This window comes from Acomys minous, assembly GCF_964271855.1.
Source record: "Acomys minous genome assembly, chromosome: 5".
NCBI classification, from domain to species: Eukaryota; Metazoa; Chordata; class Mammalia; order Rodentia; family Muridae; genus Acomys; species Acomys minous.
The window spans coordinates 64,270,704-64,291,790 of record NC_140494.1 but is presented as its reverse complement, the minus strand read 5'-3'; the positions used below and the strand labels follow the sequence as shown (position 1 = coordinate 64,291,790).

The 21,087-nt window shown below is 38.0% G+C and overlaps 1 pseudogene across 1 annotated transcript; it reads right to left on the bottom strand.

Annotated features, from left to right (window-relative positions):
- Positions 1-1,514: 1,514 nt before the first annotated feature.
- Positions 1,515-3,051, bottom strand: LOC311598372 (T-complex protein 1 subunit gamma-like; annotated as a pseudogene). Its single transcript has one exon. The product of its transcript is annotated as a T-complex protein 1 subunit gamma-like (transcript).
- Positions 3,052-21,087: the final 18,036 nt, after the last annotated feature.

The window sequence follows — 21,087 nt, the reverse complement described above, 5'->3', positions numbered from 1 at the left end:
TTGGATAACAAATTGGTTGGCTCTTCCCTAAGGAATACTATTTCTCTGTCAGCCTTGTTAGTTCCCTGTTGTTATTTGTGCTGTAGGGTTGAAGCACTTTGGGCTCCACCCCCACCTAACATCAACATTAGCATGTCTATTGCTCTTGTTCAGCTCAAGTTTAGGCAGTCATATCGGTGAGATTTTAAGTGTGTAGCTTCTGACAGTACCAAGAGACACAGTCTTATAGTAAATACCTTGTTCCTCTGTCTGTTACAATTCTTCTGCATCTATGAACCAGACTGCCTCTATCTTGGGCGTAGAAGCCATTTTATAGTAAAGACAAACTAGACTGATTTATTTATGATTTAATCTGATTGGCTTTTGCTTTACCTGTGACCTTAACTACAAATGGTTCCATAATGCCATGTTTTTTTTTCCAAAAAGTTGTTTATAACCATCTTTCAACCTACCTTTGTTTCAAAGGGTTGTTATGACTACCTGTTGTTATGATTACCTTGGAATCATGTCTTTGTTTCAGGAGGCCATTATGACTAACTTGTTATGTTTATGCTCTGCTCCCATAACACCACCTAGTTTGCCTGCCAAATGCTCCATTCAGAAACTTCCTATCACTAAGCTATAAAAACCTTGTTATCTTCATGGCCAGTGCTGACCCTCTGAAGCCTGCCTTAGTGAGAAGCAGACTCTGTACACAAATAAAAAAGCATGATTTAATTAATTTGGCCACAATGATTTAGGCTAGTGGTCTTTCTCCTTGAATCTTTAGGATTAACACCTTGTTCCTCTGTCACTTATAATCTTTCTACCTCTTATGGTAAACTTTGTTTTACAATTTTTTTGATAATAGTATCGGTTATCATTATTATTGGTCAGTTGCTGCTTATTCAGAGCATACTATACTTTTTAAGTCTTCCATTGCAATTTGATTTGTTCTGACAATTTTGTCCTGTTCCATTGTTCAGTGTGTCTGTCTTAAAGCTACTAATTTGCTGTTTTCATTAAAATGTGTTTTGGTATTCAACACTATTCTTTTTGCTAAATAAACTTGGGGTGTTTTGTAGTTCTATGCCAATTAAAAGGTTGTCTTTTCTATTTCCATGAAAAAATTTAAATTTTTATAGATGTATACTAAGTCTGTAGATTGCTTTGAGACTTTTCACAAAATTAAATTTTCTAATTTATGAACATGAGGTATCTATTTGTATTTTATACTTTTATTTTCAAATTTTTATTTGTTTTTTTCCCCAAATGGCTTAGATTTAATCATTGGAAACAAACTAAATGGAGAGCTTACAACAGAGTAGAGATACTTGTCAATGCTTTTTGCAAACCAAGATGGGACAGACTGGAGGCTGACACTTAACCTGACCCTTTGCAAACAAAGATGTCCACAGTGTTCCTTGAACTCTGGCTCAGGAAAGGGGAGACTGCTGGTTCTCTGTACTGAAGTCACCTTGCTCATCACTAACTCCTGGCCAGGATCTAGAGCAGTGCTTTGCCAGTTCTGGTCATCATCCTTCTTCTTCAGGCCAGAGACAATGGAAAACTGTAGTGTCCACTGCTGTTTTGTATGCTTGTAGTCACAGCCAATGGCTCCCATATACCCAGCTCTTTCACGTACACAAAGGTGTACCCATTCACACTCCAGGTCTTACAGTTCTCCTGTGTGTGCTTGGCCCAAAGGGAGGTAAGTAGACCAATGGTGCTGGCCCCACAGTTCTGGATCAAGGTAGGAGGGGTGACCTTTAAAGCCCAAGCTACAGCTCTATATGGCTATTATTCCATACTAGTCATGGCCTCAGATTTTTCTGTCAAGGCATGGGCCACAGCCATCTCTGAGGCTCTACCACCAGGCAGCAGCTGAGGGTCCAGAGAGCATTGCGGCACACTTGCTTGGCATCCTGAAGGTTGTTTTCTACTTCCAAGAATATCTCTTTGATGGTTCTTCTGAGAAGAATGGTGCAGGCCTTCAGTCTTTGTAGTCAGTCATGTATGTGAAGTACTCATCTCCAATCTTCTTGATTTCCAAAAGTCCTGCCGCTGTACCAACATCTTCATCTTCTCTCAGTTCCTCAGTTCAGCTGACTATCCTTGTCCCACAGGTTCTAGCATTAGAATTATTGTCAGTCTACTGGACTGACATTGGCCCAAATGAGGTAGTGTTGAGCTAAATCTAAGATGCCTTTTTCTGTGATGGCCACATCAGGCTTCATCTGGATACTATCCTCACACAGCTGTTTAATGCATTCCTCTTCTATCTGCAGGATTTGGGGGAAGTCCTCCTCTCATGTCAGTCTGACCTTCTCCTTTCTTGTACTCCAGAGAAGAATCCAGCAGCACAATTCGAGGGTTCTTGATATAGCGGTTCATTTGAGGATGAGTCATATCCTTGTTAATTATGACTACACACAACACATGTGAGACTTCAATGATGCCCCCAGGTACTTTTCTACCCTTGCATACTTCTTGATGTCAATGTCCTTTTGGCCATTCTCTTCAAACTGCACAGCCCTGACATCCAGGGCAATGTTACATGCTAAGGATGACCAAGGACTGATGACTTATAGTGACAGAGCTATTGATGATGTTCAACATCATCTCATGGTTATTGACATCAACAGGTGTTCTGATTTTCTTCAGTATTCTGATTATATCATCCAGGGCCATGAAGTAAGCACTGATCACCACCATTGGGTGCATACGCTGCTCCAAGAAGTACTCAGCCACAGATAGCATTTCTCCCGTAGGAATAATTACTGATGTGCTCTCATCTCCAACCTTCTCATCATGGGTCGTTTTTATTTCAGTCATGAATTTCACTGCTGGATGCTGGTCTTGAATCTCTTGAAGAATGGCATTGCCATCATTGGTCATTACGATGCCCTCCCATTGGGTCCAAAAACATCATCATCATATATTTAGGTCACAAACAGGTATGGTTAGTGTCTGCAGTTGTCTTAGAAGAATTCGTATTTTCAGAATGAACTTTTCTTCCAGATTCAGGCTTTTATTCTGACTGAGCATGAACACACGATGGTAGCCCATCATGGTGGCATGACATAGACCCAGAGCTGAGGAACCAGCATAGCCTTCTTGAGAGAAGTTATTTATTAGTTTTAAAATTGCTTTCAGAGCATGGCATTTTCAGTTTTCTGTGTATTTTAATTTATTATTGTAACTTGGATGACTTTCTTCATTTTCTTTGTCAATAGTGCATTATTAGTATGAAGACATGCTATTCAACTTTGTATTGATATTGTATCCTGCAGCTTTACTGAGTCAAGTTATTAGTCTTAACTTGTTTGTAGTGATTTTAAGGTGTTTATGTATAAGATAATTTATGGTCTGTCAGTCTTGACCAAAATGTCAAGTACGTAACAGGGAAAAGAAAGTCTTTTCAACAAATCGTGTAGGAAAATAGAATATCAATTTCCAAAGAATAAAATTGAACCATTATCTCATACCATAGATAAAAATCAACTAATATAAGTTAAAGATTTACACATGGCCCCTGAAACTTCGGCACTACCAAAAGAAGAAAATTTTATATCATTGGTTTGTACAATGATTTAAAATAAGTGAAATCTCCTAAAACAAATAAAAGATGCACACAAAGGGCTTTATCGAGCCAAAACCAGCAGCAAAAACAACAAACAGTAGAAAAATGAAAAACCAGAAAGCAGGAAAAAAACAAACAAAAAATTCCCAAATATAAAAGAAACAATTGACAAAGTGAAAAGATGATCCATAGAACATGAGGAAATGTGTATATACTATGGTGGTTTGAATATGAAATGTTCTTCCATCAGCTCCTGTACCATAATACTTGGTCCCCAACTTGTGGAAATGTTTGAGGAGGCTATACACCCTTAGGAGATAGGACCTTGCTTGAGGACGTACATCACTGGGGGTGGGCCTGGAGGCTTTGTTGTCTAGACCCATGTCCTGTTACTTTTATATTCCCTGTTCCTGTTGCTGTATCTTCACTACCACATTAGATTGTATTCTCCTCAGAAATTATAACCCAAATAAATCTTTTCTTTCTTATGTAAGTTTTTGGGGATATTTTATCATAGCAACAGAAAAGCAACTAAGACACAAGCTATACATTTTTATAAGTAGTTAATAATTCAAATATGAACAGAAAACAACTCAAATGATAAAACAAGGAAAAAAATCAAGTAACTTAATTTAAAAGTGAGAAGAGAACCTGAATAGACATTTCTCAAATGAAGACATATAAACAGTCAACTTGCAAATGATACATGAAAAAAATGCTAAGCTTCCTTAGTCTATGGGGAAATGAAGATTAAAGCCATAATTAGATATCATGTCACACCTATTAGAACAGCTTTCATCAGAAAGGCAAAAGCTAAAAAATATTTACTGACAAGTATTCAGAGGTAGAAAGAAACATTTGTCTCCTGTTGGTGATGTTGTAATTCAGCATAACCGTTATGAACATAGTAAAGAAGTTCATAAAAAAATTACATAGCAATACCTTTTACTCTAATAACTACACTTCTAACACATCTAAAAGTTGTAGTCAAAATGTTGAGTGTGTGTCTGTGACATCTATACTCGTTGCAATATCTTTATAATAGTCAGCCAGCATAAATGTCCTTTACTACAAGAATATATAAACAAAATGCAACATATTTCAACAATCTTTTGAACCTATTCAGAGAAGGAAATCCTTATATATGTTTGAACTGGACAACACTGTATTAAGTAAAATAAGCCATGTACAGAAATACAAATATCTTAGTCCTTATGTGTATTAGGATTTTAAGAACATTAGAGTTTCTGGAACTAGATAGTTGTACTCATGTTTGACAGAAGTTTGGAGTAGAAGGCAGGTGCAGTGGATATCAGCTCTAATTATAGTATTACAGATGCTGAAGTAGGGAGATGGGAGTTCCAGGCTACCTTGATTACTCAGTGATATTTTTCTCAAAAAGATGATGATAGGAAGAAAAATGTGAAAAGTATGAAGGAGGAGGTAGCAGAAGAGGAAAGGGAAAAGAAGGAGCGGAGAAGATGAAAGAAGAAAGAGGAAGAAGAAGGAAGAAGAAGGAGGAGGAAGAAGAAGAAGGAAAAAGAACAAAGGAGGAGGAAGAGTAGGAAAAAGGAGGAGGAGGAAGAGGAGGAAGAAGGAGGAGGAAGGAGGAGGAGGAAGGAGGAGGAAGGAGGAGGAGGACGAGGAGGAGGAGGAGGAGGAGGGGGAGGAGGAGGAGGAGGAGGAGGAGGAAGAAGAAGAAGAAGAAGAAGAAGAAGAAGAAGAAGAAGAAGAAGAAGAAGAAGAAGAAGAAGAAATCACAGCTGCAGCATCATCATGGGCATCAGCATCACCATCACAACCACCACTTGAGAGTAGAAAGTTGCAAGAGTATAAAGTTTTAGATTGTGTGTGTAACTCAAGGCAGCTGTGCCTGCCGTCGAAGCTAGCCACCAAATTCTAATACACTCTGTTAGCATTGTGACCTTTGTCTTCCCGTTGGCCATGTCTGATTGAAAGTGTCCTCGGCTGGTTGAACAACCTCCACCCATGGTATGCTTTCATTTAGTACAAAAAATGCACAGATCCTGGAAATCCTACTGCCTTAGGACAGACTCAGTATTTTTTTTTACCTGCACTGTCATTTATGTCTCCTGTGAACTATGAGTCAAGCTGCAAAACCTTCCAGAAGCTCACTAGCACAGTGTTTGGATTTCTATCAGTTTTCTACCCCTAGGCACTTAAGTCAGATTAACATAAATTTGTGGCATTTGCTTTCAAATGAGCCCAGATGGACTCCTTTGTCTATCTTTCCCTACTCTGAGTCACCTTTCTACTTCATGACTTACATGCTGGGTTCAGTCATTCAGATGAGCCAGCATCTCTTCTACTTCAAACAAACCTCATCCTCGTATCAGATTCAGCAAACCACTAAAGACCCAGGACAAGTCCAGAGGTCCCTGATGAAGCATCCTATCTGGAAGTCAAATGGGCATCAAATATCACCTCACTAACACAGTCTAGTTCCTTCCCTCTTTGGTCTTGAGGTTTCTGATAGCCATAAGAACCTCTGTCAGTGATGACCAAGAGTCACTAATGGCCAATATGAACCAGTCCATCAGAGACTGATTTCCCTCATTTTGTCTATGTGGCCTTTGTTTCGATGAGGGATTAGGTAAGTGTTTAACTATTTCTCTGCTTTTACAGCACTCAGACTGATCCTCTTGTTTCATAGTCTCTTGAGCTAGGCTCTTTATTTCTTGTACGAACATCTGTATCAATCCCAGCAGTTGGGACACAGACCATTCTCTGAGTATCATGATTTGTTTTACTGGGCTACTATTAAGGCGCCTGCTAGCAAGTTGAGTTGTGAACTGTTCCTTATTCTATAGCAAAGTTTAGACCTTAGGAGCATGTTCTTTCACTTCTACCATGTTCTATTTCTTCTCACCATCTCTGTCTTTTCATGTGAAGTTTTCAGCTCTTAGCAAGAGCTCTTCCTTGCTTCCAACTCCCATCTTACCTTCTTAGTTCTCATTTTCTCCTTCATGATGAAAGACAGCATCCACATGTCCTTTTTTTCTGCTGCAATTCCTAACGTAGAAAGGCAATTTCTTTCTAGGTAAGACAGCTGCGTTTTTGTTCCATGTCTCATTTCCTACCACAAAGGCCACAGGGCAGCTTCAGAGCCTGTGTATAATCCCATCCATGTAAGCTATAGTCAGTGTATTCTCTAGCCCATCATCTGTTGGGAGGACATGCAGATCTCAATAGTTGGATCCTATTCTCAAAGGAGGCATGCCACCCAACACCATATAGAAGATGGCCATCCCTACATTCTCCTATGCACGTTCTATTCTCAGATAGCTTGGTCTTGGTTGCATTTCTTGTCACTAATTGTAGGGAGAATGCAACTCCACTGTAGAAAGGAGGCACACTATCTCACATCAGATGATGAAAGGTAGCCCTATTGAGATTGACACTCAGACATATGAGTCTCAGTTACATGTTTCATCTCTTATAGAAGAGGCAATGAGGCCATTCCTTCTCAACTAAATATAGGCTCTTTTGTCCATGCCTAGGTGCCAATTGTGTTGTCTGACATTTTCTGGGGAATTGGGGACAATTTCTATTCATCACCAATAAGTCACAGGCAACAGCCAAAGAAACCATTCAACCCAAGTCTCACTTAGTGAATTAATAAATTTCTTAGGGTTGCAAAAGGATAGGTGAAGGGTTACTTAGAGGAACACGGGTGACTCTAAGGCAGCTTATCACTAAAAAGCTTATCACAGAGTAAGAGACTACTCAAGAAACTTGCATCAAAGACTATCCTTGCATAACATGCATGCAACTCAGCTGACTGAAGAGTTCCTCCTTTCTTTCTTTCTTTCTTTCTTTTTCTTTTTTTTTAATAGCTTACTGGAGGAACTCTGAACCTTGTAAGTTTCAGGAACCCCCTGAGCTTTTTGTAAGGTTCATGTACTTTCTGAGTCTTATGAACATTTTTTCTAACCCCAGGTGAAAATGTGGGTGTTTCCATTTGGAAAATGTAGCCCCATAACAGAAAGTCAAGAATAATTTGTTTTCTAAGCTTTTACACGGAGGAGTAACTACTATAGTTAATGTATTGTATATACTCAAGTGGATAATAGTGTAGCTTTAAAATATTTCACTGTAAAAATGGTAAGTAAGCAAGGTGATGATGTATTAACTAGTTTAACCCAATCATTTTATATTACATATGTACACACATTAAACATGACATTGTGTACTATTGAATCACTTGCCATTTAAAACACGTGAATTGAACTCCAGTCTTTGGTACATTACCATTCTCATTTTATAAATGAGAAAATTGGCTATTAAAGCTCCAATCCACAGAATACCCCAGGCTGGATTCTTAGGCATCTTCCTGACTTTGGAAAGTATTGTCTTTACATCATATTATATCATGATTATCTGTCTTTTAGTGGCTACAGAAACTTCAAGATCTTAGAGAACTGTATTGTAAATCACCAAGTGATATTCCTTCCAAAGCTACAGAACAATACTAAAATTATGACAAATATTGAACATAATATTAACAGCTAATTTGTTAGTACAAAAAAGTGGAACTGTGTATCATATACTTAGTTCAATGATTGGCAGTGTAACATTGTAAGAGAATCATGAACTAATTTGTTCTCCTAACCATAGCAAAAACCCACTGAACATTTTATAAACAAATTTCCTGAACACTTTAGGGAGCAGTTTAAAATATTAAATTTTAAGATGGAAAAGTTGAGATTTGCAAAATAGTTTTTTATATTTTTGGACTCCTTCTGGCATCTACTAATAACCCAGATATGTGTAGTTCAGATGTATATCTACAGTATACTGTCTCTCTAGTATGGTATGAGAGGTTGAGCACAGAGAACAGGAATCAATGATGGAAATTGATTCTGGACCTCAACCAAGATAAAAGACGTTGTAAGGCAGGACATTTGGATGTATCATAAACCAGATGATTGAGATTGGATGAGTCAAAAACCAGAAAACCATATGGAGAGAAACCTGGGCAATAACAAGTCTTTCTCCACCCTGGATTTAATGCTTGAATTCAGCTCTACAACAAAGTGCTGTATATACATTTTACAATCTTCCTTCTCTTCCCCATGAGGGTGTGATCCTGGCTGCTGCTTATAGGAAGAACCATACTTTCTATAGAGTACTGATGAGCACAGACACTCTTCTTAATTTCCAGTGCTCATTGAGCTCTAGTCATACTTAACATAATACACCTTGCTCCAAACTGCTTTCCTGTCACACATGAGGGCTGTTGTGTTCTATAAACTGCTAAATTATGGAATAACTATCCACTTACTGAATAAACAGATGAATTATAGAATTGCATCAGGATCAAGCATTTTAATGCTGATACTTCTTCTCTGGAATATTTTTCCAAGCCAACCACTTAGCCTTGTATTCAAGCTTTTGGTAACAAGACAACAGTAGTACCTGCCAAAGTGAGATACAGAGCAAGGCTGTTCTTTTTTTGTTCAGGCATCTCACAGTACATGTTTCTACCAAAACCATCTATAGCTTAACACCCAATGATATCTTTGTTTTCTGTCCATTACGCCTATTTCCATATTCTGTACATCTAGGCTACTGGTAATTTATTTCAGCTGATCTCATCAAAACCTCCTGTCACCCCTGACACTTGTAGTTGCTGCCACATCTCCAAACCAATCTGTCAAACAAATCATGGCTCTCCACCATCAAAGACTAACTAGAAACAGCTCGTTAACCTCGTCATCTCTTACCTGGATCATTCCAGTAGTCTTTTAAGCTGGACCTCTGCGTCCCTGGTATTCTATACCCTGTTCACAGTAGTTTGCAGAAAGGTCTTGTTAAAATACAACTCAGATTATGGCATCCTCTGGGCAGAATTTCTGAGAGAATTCTATTTCATATGGAATAAGGGCAACACTTTCACAATTTCGGCTCTCCTTTGACCTCTGGGAATTTGTCTCCTGCTGCTTCTCTTCCTGCTTGCTCTGCCTCCATCATGGGAGCATCCTTAGAGTTCTCTAAACATGTATATTTCCACAGAGCCTTTGGACCTGCTCTTGCCCATATTCACAAGTGTTTTCTTGTCTTAAGATTGTCACATTCATGTCTCTTTTTCAATCAGGATTATACATGGCCACTTTTATGCCAAATATGACTTCTCCATTTCCTACCCATTCTCTGCTTTGTTTCCCATGAAATTTTTTATAGGTTGATTTGCTTCCTCATAAAGGGTAAGTTGTCAACTAAACCCTATAATGCCTATAAACGTGATACTATTTGAAAATAGTTTTTTTTAAGATCTAATGAAGTTGAGTAGAGATTATTATGATGGGCTCTATTCTAATATGATTTGCATTTTGAAATAAGAGAAAATTATCAGGTGGAGAAAAAACATACAGAAATAACATTATATGTTCAGCAGAAGTCAAGACTGGAATAATCTAGCTGCTAATCTGGGGCCCCTGGGGATCCCTAAACTACAGGAGACATTTGTGGTGGGAAGGTGGATTCCCATCAAGGGTTCTAGAGGAACCAGCATCCTGCTAACTCTTTGTTTGGACTTCTAATCTACACACGAAAACAGAAAAACTGATTATAACTGACTGAGTTTGTAATGCTATGTTATAGAGATATACAAGACTGATAACAGTTTGTATCTTGATACCTGGTACAGCAGAGTTTTTTCTTATTAACTGGACCTCTTGTTCGTTTCCTCAGCATTTTTGAAATGAGAGCTCAAGAGGCTATGCAAGATTTCTGGCTCTTCATGCCACATGTTCTATGAACTCTGACTTCTGTCTTGGATTCATTGGTCATAAATCCTGAAAATTAGTCTCTAGAACATCAAAACAGAACAACAACAAAAAGTGCACATGCTTTTGCTCTTTTATAATGATAATTGAAGAGTATTAGGATCAGGTACAGCCCTAGGGATTATGTGGAGTGTAGTGTTATCGAAATGGTCTTTTGGGTTCTATGTAATTCTGATGACAAATCAAGATCACATGGTGAAAATATAAAGAAATCACCTGAACACCATGTGAAGGAAATACTGATGGACTGGTTGGACATAGGAGGAATATACTCAGTTTGGAGAAAGTAGGACTGTTATGAAGATTTTTTTTTTTGTCAAAATTTACTCACTTTTATTTCTTTCTCATGCTGTCAGTTTAAATAGCTTTTAATTATCTCACAGCACTCAAAATGTCTCAATAACACTGTGCCCCAAAGATAAAAATGTATTATCTTTGAAACACAATATTCTATGTATTATTGAATTCTGAAGCTAACCATGTTAGAGAAAGCAATGCACATTGTACAAAATGTTCCGTAGAATGCTTTAGAGCATTTAAAGGAAGGAAATGTCCATCATTTGGGAAATGTTTTTTATCTTGTTTCTGGACTATAAATGTAAATGCAAGATGTTAGGGTATAAAAATGTAGAGAAATAAGGCACTGAGAAGATGAGGGCTACTCAGGCAACATACCATGGTGGCGAGAGAGTGAATACACTTTCAAGCCTCAGCAGGTATAAATGGTCACTGGCCAGCAACTGTAAAACTTCCAGCAGTAATGAATACCTCCAGGTATTATTACTGATATAAATTACATACATGTGAAAATAGCACAGTGATCAACAAATGACTGCTATTATTGCTTTGTCTCCAGAAGCAATTGTTACCTGTAAGGGAGATTTGTTTTGGCAAAGTGTGGAGAGCATCTGGTCAAAGAAAGACTAACATGTGAGTGTGCCTGTTGACAGTAACTCTTAGCATGGGAAAGGATTCATTCAAAGCCTTCCTGATTAACGGATGTATCATTTCTCATCATTAACCTTTTCATCTTACACAACTATAAATATATAATCTAATGATTTTTTTCACCAAAATAACATCTTTGATGATGGGATTTTCAAAGTGCTTCTTAGTCATTCAATAATTAGGCAGATTCATCCATTTTCCCAGAGCCTGTCACTGAGAATGCTGAAGAGGTGCAAGGTGAGTGGGGAGGGAGTAAAAAAATTCTTCTACTGAAATAATCATTTTCTAGAGGAGAGAGAAAGAAAGCCTCAAAATTTTGATGGAGCTTATAGAGGATGGAAAATCACTATCTTCGAGTTAAACTTATTGCTTTACTTTTCCTGTTTCTTTGAAAGTTGCCTTTAAAAAGCCTCAAAGGGATGCTTGCATGGTCAAAGCTCAGGCATGGCAACTGGACCCTGTTGGAAAGTGAATTATATTCTTTTAAGCATCACAAATGTTTTTTTCGTGGGTAGGTTAGGCACTAAATGACTTTTACTACTGGCAGCTTGAGTTACTATTTATAAAATCAGAAAAGAAAAATACTCTAATGAAAACATATATGCATTTTTATGCATAATAAATATTTTTAAATTTTCCCCTGAAGTTGTATGCATTTATTTTTTCATAAACTTCTGACATGGACTCTGGTTCCCACACATTGATCACATCCCTTTCGGAGGGGGCCTTGCCAGGCCACAGAGGAAGAGGATATAGGCAGTCCAGATGAGACTTTATAGGCTGAGGTCAGATGTTAGGGGAGGAGGGCATCATAAATTCTTATTCCAAGGAACTACTTTTATTTTACATGCCATACTATGGTGAAGTTACCCAGCTGAGCATTCAGTTTTGTTTGTTTGTTTTGGGGTTGTTGTTTTTAAGAAGTCAGGGCTGGCTGTTGGAAAACTCAGTTTAACTCTTTCCGCTTAAAGGAAAATGTCAACTTGTAAGTGAAACAGGAACTTGAATGGACCTGAGATTTGGTCTACAGTCTGAACAGGGAGATTGTCTGTTAACAAATGCCAAAGAACTTCTGTGAAATCATAACAGAGTTTATATGGCAGCATGGCTGTCTAGATTGCGTGCTAGGTGGTCTGGGTATGATGTTCTAACCAGGCTCTCTCTTTGCCATTATAGAAGATTATGAGGAAAGAAATGTGCTACGTTAGCATGCACAGTAGTTAGGAAAGTAAATTCTTTAAGACTGTGAAAAAGTCTGGTGTGTGTCTGTGTGTGTGTCTGTGTGTGTGTCTGTGTGTGTGTCTGTGTGTGGTGTGTCAGTGCATGTGTGAATGTGTGTGTTCTTCAGAATATTCCTTTCCCTCTGCAGGGAAGCTATATCCTAGGAAAGTGTAGTATGCCATAAATACAAATGTTACTTTATTTTTTATTTTTTTGTTTCTTTTTTTAACATATACATGTATATTATTACACATGAATAAAGTAAACTACATACAGCAGGAAGAACCATGAGACAATTAGGAATATATAAATGTTATATTCATAGTGATTTGGCTACTTATATTTGGCAAACTTGAAGTAAACATCTTTCCTATCTTGTTGGGTTTAAATTTCTGAATAGAGATTAATATCTATCATATCTCATCTCTATTAACTTAAAACATTTATCTTGATCTAAAAATATCTTAAACCCTAACATACTAAGCTTAATTGACAGACTAAGCCATCTGGTCTTCAAACCCATCAGAGACTTGAGAAGGGATAAGATTTAAATACCTGAGTGAACCCAGAGTGCAGGTTAGCAGTTTCCAAAATGAAAAAAAAATGACTGAGACCGTTCACTGCCTGAACAGTCTCCTAACATTTTCTATAGCATTGGAATATCATCTTCAGCCTTCTGGTCCAATATATCTGATAGACATATTTGTGAGGCAGGAACTATTGAGGACTTGCTTACCCTGTCTTGGCAGAGCTTGGCCATAGATCCTTCCTGAATCTAAACTTGCTCATTTTTAGGAAGAATTCTGTCTGTGGCAGAAACAGGGACATTTTGCCCAGTGGCTGGTTTGCCACATTTGAAGCCAACTCCATAATGAGCTTCTTTGATGTTCGTTTTCTTCTTTGAGGAAGGCTGTGTGTTGCCAGGAGTTAACTTGTCTCATTGTCAGAGAATCTTTAGAATAATAAAAACATCTTTAAATGCCACATTCTGTAGGTCTCTGTGGTTTTTGAACACCTTATTTAACTATTTTATCTCAATATATCTATAGAATCATATCTATCTATTAGAGCTAGAGTATATATTCTTGTAATAAAATTAGACTAACTTTTGACATGAGCATGACTTACATCGATATACAAAATTCAATACCATTGAATTAATAACTTTATTTGTGAGTAACAATTAGGGCCTTGAGATGAGGAGTAGATTCAATAGTCTTCCTTTTGTTCTATCCTCCCTCTATATTTTTATATTCCCCTTTCTTTCTTTTCAGCTCCTATCTCCTTATCTATAAGAGAAAGATAAAGGAAAAGAGATACTTCCCAGAGTCAAACCTAGCTTCCTCTCTGTGAAAGACCAATAATACTTATAACCAACTCCCAATGAAAATAAGCATCTGTATACCAAGAGAGTAAACAGAAACTTACCCAACCCTCCTTGGTACTTTAAATGTCTTTCCTTTGTGGTACACAACATCACCACCTTACTGCATTTCATATGATTTTAGAGTATCTGTTGTATGTATAAGCCATTGGAACATGAATTCTATATAAGAGGGGATACTTGAAATGGTGACTGAACCATCCTTAGTCCATGATTATTGAATGAAAGTGGAGTACCCCTGAAGGAAATTATAGCAAGGTAGGATAAAACACTGATGGTATAAAATAATGAGTCATGTCTATTTAGTCTTGGGGTGCTTGAGCCTATTTTCAAAGAATTTCAGAAAATTTGATTTTTCTTTTTTGGTTTTTTGAGACAGGGTTTCTCTGTGTAGCCTTGGTTGTCCTGGACTCACTCTGTAGACCAGGCTGGCCTCGAACTCACAGTGATTTGCCTGCCTCTGCCTCCCAAGTGCTGGGATTAAAGGCATGCGCCACCACCGCCCGGTGAAAATTTGATTCTTAAGAATTCAGTTTCTTATGCTATGGCAGTGCAAAGCAAGGATAATTCATGATGAGGTCTTGAACTTAACACTCCCTCTCCTCCCCCAAAAGACTACATCTAATTCTCTGTACTGTTTTCCCCTTCATGCAAGGACGAGAAAATCCAAGATAAGTAAGCACAGAGAGGAAAGAAAGGATGGACACTGAAGGGACTTGTGATGAATGGCAGGTGTGGAGACTTTCTTTCCCTTGATTACAGCCATCAGCAGCTGCCTGATAGATTGGAAAGTGAATTTTTCTCCTGTGTTCTACAATGTCTACCGTTTTCCTCATTCCTAAGCCTTTTTCTTTTTCCATTGTATTTCTACATGCATTCATGACTGAGACAGCAGATAACTCACACTCCTCCGGAAGAAGTAATAGCATAAAGTTAGATGCCAAGGGACAGGGAAGTAAAGATATGTTCTTATAGATACTGATTTTTTGATGGGTGTTTCTAATAATAGTTTGAGACATACAGAAATTTAAGTGTATTTTAAAAGTACGTTTTACTGCTTTTTTTCTGCTTTCAACAATAATTGTTTACTACTAGTTCCTACTATTCTGAGATTGATGGTAACTGCCAGTTTGTCCCTGAATGCTAAAGTCATAGCAATAAGTGCTGTATACATAGTTACTTAATATTATCAACAGTGAAATTGAATATTAGTATTAGATCCAATTTTCAAGTAAGAAAACTGAAATTAAATGTAAAGAAGTTGCTTAACATGAAAATTACCATCGCAGTATATAGTTTTAACAGAATGAAGAATAGTGGTATATGATTATCTCAACTGATGCAGAAAAAGCATTTGAAAAATTCAATACTATTCTATGGTTAAAATAAAATTCAACAATCTGGAAATAGGAAGAAACTTCTTCAGAATAATAAATGCTCTTTATGAAAACCCCCAATTATATCATTCTCAAAATGAAAGAAAGTACTGAAAGCTTTTTGTCTTTTAAGATGAATGAAACAATGGTCACAGCTAGAGCAACTAGACAATGAAAATATGTCAAAAAAGTGAAACAACAGTCCAGCCAAATCAGAAGAGAATAAATAAAGCAACCTTTTTCTCAGATTATATAATTGTCAGTGTTGAAAATCCTAAATCACACACAGAAACATGCACATTTGTGTGTGTGCCTGTGCGCGCGCGCGCACACACACACACACACACACACACACACACACACACACACACACTCACTCACAAACATACACCATGTTATAACCAGTGAAGTAGTAATTCATCAAAATCGCAGGATGTAAAATTAATTGCCTTACCAGTTTAACCAGCAATGACCAATTAATTAAAAAGTAAGAGAATTCAGCCTTCACTTACCAGGAAACTGAGACAGAGGGGAGAACATTCTAGTGGGACTCTAGATGAGAGAAGCATGGAAGAATGGCAAAGTAGAAGGATCCAGAGGGTCCTAGAAGCCTACAAGTAGAACATTATGATAGGCAGATTTGGGCACAGGGGTCCCGCTCAAACTAAGGCACCAGCCAAGGACAATACAGGCAGTAAGCCTTAAACCCCTACCCAGATCTAGCCAATGGACAGAACACTCTCCACAGTAGAGTGGAGAGTGGGATATTACTTTCTCACATACTCTGGTGCCTCATCTTTGACCATGTCTCCTGGAGGGGGAGACCTGGTGGCACTCAGAGGAAGGACAGCAGGTTACCAAGAAGAGACGTGATACCCTATGAACATATACAGGGGGAGGTAATCCCGCTCAGGAACAGTCATAGGGGAGGGGAATAAGGGGAAAATGGGGGGGGGGGAGGGAAGAATGGGAGGATACAAGGGATGGGATAACCCTTGAGATGTAACAAGAATAAATTAATAAAGGAGAAAAAAAAGAAAAAAAAGTAAGAGAATTCGTCCATGTATAATTTAAAAAAAAAAAATTTAAGGATTAAGTCTTACTAAAGAGACAAAGATACACTGACAATTATAAAATAGTTCTGACATGTAATTATATTGGGTGTAAATACTGTAAACTATATTTTTGTATTAGATTTAATATAGTTAGAACATCCATGTGACCTAAAGTGGTACACAGATTCAGACTAGTCCATATCCAAATCACAACGATGTTGGGTAAGAACTAGAAAAAAACAACCTAATTCTTATGGAATCCTGAGACTCTAAGTAACTTCAAGGATCCTTTGGAAGGAATGTCATGCTTTCTGTCCTCTGCATGTCTGCAGGAACTTGTAACTGAGAGGCAAGAGAATAAAAAAGAAAAAAAGAACGTGGACACACAGAAAAGCTGGGGTAGGGTGGACTGGGCTCTGATAGAGACACTCACATGTGAAAGAATGAAGTTGAACATTTATTCCACACTACATACAAGAAGTAATGATGGATCTAAGACCTAAACATAAGAAGTAAATGACAAAACTCTTAGAGGAGACAGCATTGTGGTTGGTAGTAGTTTCTTGATGTCTTGGTGTCCTATTGCTGTGAAGGGACACCATGATTGCTTAAGGTTACTATTGCTGTGTTAGACTCCATGACTAAAAGCAAGTTGAGGAGGAGAGGGTTTAGTCAGTGTACAATTCCATATTACCCTTCATCACTGAAGTCAGGACAAACTACTCAAGCAGGCCAGCAACCTATAGGCAGGAGCTGGTGCAGAGGAATACTGCTTACTGGTTTGCTAACCATGGCGTGCTTACCCTTCTTTCTTCTATAAGCCAGGACCACCATCCCAAGGAAGGAACCACTCCCAATGGATATGTTTGGGCCCTTTCCCATCAATCACTAGTTACTAAACCCCATAGAGTTGAATCTTATGGAAGCATTTTCTCAATTAAGGTTCCCTTTCTTCAGGTAACTCTAGCTTGTGTCAAGTTGATGTAAAAACTCTCCAAGACACTTGGATATAGTTTGAAAAGCAAAATGGGACCTCTACATTTCTCTGAGAACAAAGGTCTAAGTACATAGAGTGGTCCCTGCTCCGTGTTAACTTCCACTTCTTAATGTTCCCACTTTCTTCCTTCCCATGAGCAGCACTGCCTTCAAAGTCCCAGGAATCCTCTCCCAGGACAACCTTTTCAATAGATCTGCTTAGCTCATCCTTTATCACCTTCAAAGCGTTATCTCATATGTTGCCTAAGGAGGCTTACTTAAATACCCTAACTGAAATAAAGCAGGACTGTCTCTGCGTTTAGCATAGTGGCAGTCCATATTTAAAGATAGTTACAGAAGTATAGTACTAAAAATGATTATAAACAGCACAAAAATATAGACATAAAAATAAAACATGAGTACATGTAGCTGCAGCCATCTTACATTGGACAAAGATGCCAAAAACAAACACTGGAGAAAAGATAACAGCTTTAACAAGTAGTACCGGGAAAACAGGATGTCCACCTGTGGAAGAATGGAATTAGGTCCATATCTGTTACCTTGCACAAAAATTAACTCCAATGTGCAACCCGAAACATTAAAACTTCTGGAAAAGTCTTATAGTACTCTATAAGAAATAGGTGTAGGAAAGAAATTTCTGAACAGGACTTAATTCTCTTAGGAATTAAAGCCAATAATTGACAAGTGGGACAGCATAAAACTAAAAGCTTTTATGCAGCCAGCAAAGTACAAAGAAAGGAGGGGGGTCTTTGGCAGCTATATATATTATAGAGCATTAATATTCAGAATATATAAAGAACTCAAATCAAAACAAAACAAAGAGTCAAGAAAACAGATGACTCCGTTTAAAAGTGGGCTATGTGTTAAGTAGCTAATTGGGCTACTTTCTAACAGGTGTCAAAGAATGGGCTAGGAACAGAGTGTTCTCAAATTAAGAAATAAAAGTGAAAAAGAAATAGACTCTATTATCCTTATCAACTAGGGAAATGCAAATTAAAACAACTTTATATGGGAAAGATTAAGCTTTGTCACAGGTAGAAGCAATCTTGGCGGGCTTTACTCTTGGGGCACCCCATGAATACCCTGTGACAGACTGTTTGGAGCCTTCCTGGGCTTGGAATTCAGGAAGCCTACCTGGGAACCCCACCGTGGCTATTGTTTTCCTAATTGACCCTCGAAGGGAGAAGGAGACCGCCCTTTGCATGTGACTGGGAAGGTGGGGGGAAGACAAAACAACAGGTTGAGAGGAGGAGAGTGCGAGGAGAGGAGGACCGGCTGGACTAGCACGCAGGACGTAGAGACACCTAAGGACCCGTCCTGTGGAACGGATACCGGAAGGTTCACTCTTCTGTCCCTTTAACCTTTTTTTCCTTCTTGTGTATGCTAGTTGGGTTGTATAATAAAGTTTAATTGTTAAGAAACAGAGCCAACAACTTTAATATTTCATCTTTCCCCAATCAGAGTGATTAGGAGTCATTTTAAGGGTCATGGAATAGCTTGAATTTCAAATCAATTTTTGGGCTTTATTTATTTATTTGTTGGTTGGAATAAACGCAAAGAGAGACACTGGTTTGGGCCCAACTATAAGAAGAGTCCTCTACTTCATAGATGGATAGCTTATTTTGAAGTGTTCACTTAGATATAGAGGTGAGTACTAGAGACAAGTTTAAATGCATTAGTTTGCTCATATGTAACGAGAGTACACAAGCAGCTCGAGACTAAGATCCCATCACGACACAGTTATGGCTGTAATATTTCTAGGACTAGAAGATATCATACTTCAGATGTTTATGGAGTAAGAACATGGGATACTTTCACATAGAACTGAAAATGCAGCTCAATTTTGCCAGGGAGCCTGTGTTTACCAAGTAAACATTTGTTTCAGTAAATGTTTGTTGACCATCTGTAAAGTGGCTACATCCACTTTTATAGTTTGCTTTGTGTCAGCTTTCTCTTCCTCAGTGCTGATCATTTTCCTTTGCTGTGGCAAGGACCTAAGAGAAGAACTTAAGCCAAGAAAGAGTTGTTCTGCCTCGGTTCAGTCCATGGTCTCTTGGCTCATTGGTTTTGGGGTTTATGCATCAGGAAGAGCCCCACCATGGAGACCTATTCACCTCACAAAGGACGGGAGGCATCAGGGGAAGAGACCAGGAGCTGAGGATACCCTCCAAGACAACTCTGCAACCTCCCCTCTCAAGTGAGCTATTTCCTCCAATGAAGCCCTGTTTTCTAGTTTCTACTACTTTCTAAAAGCATTAATTATGAAGCCACTACTAAAGTTTGCAACTTTATGATCCAATGACTTCAGCTGGAGACAAAGCTTTCAGCATTCAAACATTGTGGAAGAACATGCAAAAAACAAGCAAAAAAACAAAACAAAACAAAACAAAAACAAAAACAAAAAACAATAAAGCACTCGTAACATAAAACCTCAACACCATAACATTGCTCCTCCTTGTTTTTCATTTTTATAGTGTTCCAGTTCCTTTGTACAAATGACCTTTTGTGGAGTCTATACCATAAAGAAGGGCAAACCCATATCTAGCCCTGTAGACTTTTCCTACATAAAACAATGGAATAATAACAATATGAATAATCATATGCAAATAAGTCTGAAAATTTAGATAAAAGAAAATACAACTTATCCAAACTGATACAAAGTAAAGACCAAAATAGGTTTATATTTGCTGAAGAAACCAAATCTTTAATAAAACTGTTCCTGCTAAAAAGTTTCAGTTAAACAAGCTCAGTGGCAAATTTCTCCAATTAATCATATTTCCACATAGAAAAGTTCATAGCAAAAATCTCCCAAAGCAAAAAAAACAAAAAACAAAAAACAAAAAAACAAAAAAACAAACAAACAAAAAAAACAAAGTGCTTTCCACTTCACCTTGTGAAATCAGCAGAATCTTGATACTGAAAAATGATATTACATGAAAAACACCATTTCTTTATCTCTCATCGATATAGATTCAGAATTCAAAAGTAGAGTATTAGTAGTGTCAGGCAAAGGAAAGCTCCCATTGAGCTGTTGATCCAGGGTGTCCAAAAGACAGTAAACAATATAAATTATTGTCACTGCCTTTGGTTCCCTTCTAGAATGTGAAAACAAGACCCTACTGCTGAAGACACTACACCTTTGTACGCAGGAATTAGCAGTGAAGTTGGAACTGATGAGGACAGCTCTCCTGAGGACTAGCTCTCATAGTATCTGAAGGCGCTACGTAATCTACCAGGAGAAAAAAGCAAACAATGCTTGTGACCCACAGCAATAACACACTCTAAACGTTATCCCCATGGGTGTAACACTGACAGTTTTTTTCCCTTAGGAATAACCAAAAGATATCTAGTTGGACTCAAGGCCTACCCAATAGGAGGGATTTCTTAACTGGTACTTAAGCCTAGCCAAGGACACATGGCTGGAGATGTTACAGACCCTAGTGGAGAATCTTCGTAAACCGATGTACTTCTTAACTGCATTTCAAAGACTTGTCCTTATACCCCCTGTAGCTCTCACTCTTCATCCAACAAGCTTATTTCTGTCATGGATGGAGACTATTACATAAACCTACAAATGGCTAAACTGTGAAGAATTAGTACCCATAGTACGTTCAACCCTAGTTTGCACATTTATAGTATAATTTCCCCAATCCTAAAATTGTGGAAGAAGGGACATTGGGAGACACAGAGGAAGTTGGAGGGGGTGGAGAGATGCAAATGATGGAAGTACAGTACT